The sequence below is a fragment of the Penaeus chinensis genome, chromosome 29 (assembly GCF_019202785.1).
Source record: "Penaeus chinensis breed Huanghai No. 1 chromosome 29, ASM1920278v2, whole genome shotgun sequence".
Taxonomy (NCBI): Eukaryota; Metazoa; Arthropoda; class Malacostraca; order Decapoda; family Penaeidae; genus Penaeus; species Penaeus chinensis.
In genome coordinates, this window is record NC_061847.1 from 15,044,312 (window position 1) to 15,049,311 (window position 5,000).

The window sequence follows — 5,000 nt, forward strand, 5'->3', positions numbered from 1 at the left end:
TATATTATAATATATTTAATATATATAATATATATAATTATATAATATATATAATATATTATAATATATATAATATATATAATATATATAATTTATATATAATATATATAATATATATAAAATAATATTTATATATTATTATATATAATTTATATATATATATATATAATATATATATAATATATATAATATATATATAATAATAATATATAATAAATATATAATATTTATTATATATATATTATATAATTATAATTTATATATGATATTATAATATATATATATTTAATATATATATAATATATATATCAATATATATATATATTATATATATACAATATATATATATAATAATTATATATACTATATATATAATATAGATATAATATATATTTAATATATATATATCTTATAATATATATATAATATATAATAGATATATATATATAATCTATATATATATATAATATTATAATATATATAATATACATAATATATATAATATTATAATATATATAATATTATTATATATATTATATATATGTTATATATAATTATATATATATTTAAATATATATATATATATATTTATATATTATATATATTTATTATATAATTATATATAAAATATATATATATAATATACATATAATATATTATATGTATATAATATATATATTATATAATAATATATATACTATATTATATATTATATTTATATATATATATTCATATATATAACATATATATAACATATATTATAACATATATATAACATATATTATAACATATATATAACATATATATTATAATATATATTATAAATTATATATATAATAAATATATAATATTATATATAATATATTATATTATAGATATATATAATATATATGTATATATATGTAATATATATGTAATATAGATTTAATATATATATAATTATATTATAATATATTTTATATAATATATTTATAATTTATTATAATATATATAATATATATAATAATATATAATATATATAATATATTAATATAATATATATATAGTATATATTATTATATATAATATATATAATTTATATATTATATTCATATATATTATATATATAATATATATTATAATAATATATATAATATATAATATTTATATAATATATTATTTATATATATAATATATATAATATATATAGTATATATATATAATAATATTTATTATATTATATATAATATATTATATATATCTAATATATATAATATATATAATATATATAATATATATATTACATATATAGATATTTTATTAATATATATATAATATATATATAATTTATACATTATATATATATAAAATATATAATATATATATAATATATATATAATATATATAATATATATAATATTTATATAATATATATACTATTATATATATTATTAATATATATAATTATTTATTATATTATAATATATATATAATATATATAATATATATAAGATATATAATATATATATATAATATTATTTTATATAATATTATATAATATTATTTATATATTTATTATATAAATATATATATAATAAATATATAATATATATATAAATTACATATATAATATTTATATAATATATATAGATATAATATATATATAGATATATATATATAATATATATATATATATTAATATATATATAATTATATACATATATATATATAATATATTATAATATATTGTAATATATATGTAATATATAGGTAATATATATGTAATTATATGTAATATATATGTATATATATATAATAATATATATATAATATATATATTATAGATTTAATATATTATAATATATATATAATATATATAATTATTTATTATATATATATATATAATAATATATATAATATATATTAATATATATAGAATTATATATTATTTTATATAAATATATATAATATATATAAGATATATATAAGATATATATTATTTATATAATATAATAATATATATATAATAAATATATATATTATATTATATATTTTATATTTATATTAATATATATATATTATATATATATATAATATATATTAATATGTATATAATATTATATTATATACTATATATTAATATATAATAATATATATATAATTATATATATTATATATATAATAATATATATATAAAATATATAATTATATATATGTATATATATATTTATATAATATATATTAATTATATATATATATATATATAATATATATATATAGATATAATATATATATAATATATATAATATATTAATATATTATAATATATTATTATATATAATATATATATATATGATTTATATTATATATATAATTATATATTTTTATATAGTATATATATTATTTATATAATATAATATATTATATATATATTCTATATTATAATATATATATAATATAGATATATATATAATTTATATATAAGATATATATAATATATAAATATATTAATATATAATATAATATATATAATAAATATATATAATATAATTTATATATATATATTGTATATATTATTATATATAATATATATAAGATATATATAATATATGTAATATAAATATAAATATATTATAATTATATAATATATATATAAATTATATATATTATATATAAAATATATATAATATATATATAATATAATAATAATATATATATAATATATATATTATAATATATATATATATATATAATATATATAATATATATTAATATATATATTAAATATAACATATATATAACATATATATTACATATATATAACATATATATAACATATTATATATATTAATTATATATTATAAATATTATATTATTATATATATAATATATTATATACATTTTTATATATATAATAAATATATATAAATATTTATATATATATATGATATATATATTTATATAGATATATATTATATATATGTAATATATATATATAATATATATTTAATATATATATTATAATATTTATTATATATATATATTATATTAAATATATTTATATATTTAATATTTATATAATATAGATATAATATATATATATTATATATAATAGATATATAATTTATATATAATATTTATATAATATATATAAAATATATATATAAAAATATAATATAAATATATTATATATAATATATATGATATATATAGTTAATATATATATTAACTATATATAATATATATAATATATATTTATTATATATATATATATATATATAATATTAATATATATATAATTATATCTATATATATATATATTATTATAATATTACATATATATATATAATATATTATATAATTTATATAATATATATAATATATATAGATTATATATATATACATAATATATATATAGTATATAATATATATAAAACATATATATTAATATATCTAATATATATATATAATATTATGTTATATATTAATAATATATATAATATATATAATATTTTGGGGGGTATAATATACATAATATATATAATATATATATTATATATATATAATATATAATAATATATATAAAATATATATAATATATATTATTATATATATAATATATATATTATTATATATATATATTATATATATATAATGATATATATAGAATATATAATATATATAATATTTTAATATATATATAATAAATATATAATATTATATATAATATATATATAAAACATATATAATATATATAATATATATATATATTATATAATATTATATATATTAATATATAGATAATATATTATAATTATTATATATAATATATATAAGATATATAATATATATATAATATATTATAATATATATATATAATATATATGTAATATATATGTAATTTATATTGTATATATATGTAATATATGTGTAATATATGTGTAATATATATGTAATATAGATTTAATATATATAATAAAATATATTATATATTAATATATATATATAATAATATATATTATTTATATATATAATAGATATAATATATAATATTATATTTATATTTATATATATTCATATATATATATATATTAATATATAATTATATTATAATATATATAATACATATATATATTATATTATAGATATATATATTATATTATAGTATATATATTATATTTATTAATATATATTAATATATATATAATATATATTTAATATATATATAATTATATATTTTATATATTATATTATATATATTAATTTTATATATATATTAATTATATATATATATATATATAGGTATTATATATATATACATTATATAATATATATATAATTTATATATTATATATTATAATATTTATATTAATATATATAATTATTTATATAATATATATGATATATATATAATATTATTATATATATATTAATATATATATAATAGATATAAATTATATATATAATATAGGTATAATATATGTATATTATATTATAATATATATATAATTATTATATATATAAGTATATATATATATAATATACATATATAATATATATATAATATAGGTATAATATATGTTTAATATATATATATATATTAATTATATATATAATATATATATGATAATATATATAATATAATTTTTTATTATATATATAATAATTATATAATATATAGATTATATATATATAGAATATATATATAATATATTTATTATATATATTCTATATTTTATATATTATATCATATATATCATTATATATATCATATATATATATACATTATATTATATATTATATCATATATATCATATATATATATACTATATATACATATATATCACATATATATCACATATATATCACATATATATCACATATATATCACATATATATCACATATATATCACATATATATCACATATATATCACATATATTATATATATATATTAATATTATATTATATATTAATATATTATATATATATATAAATTATATATATATTATATATAGATTA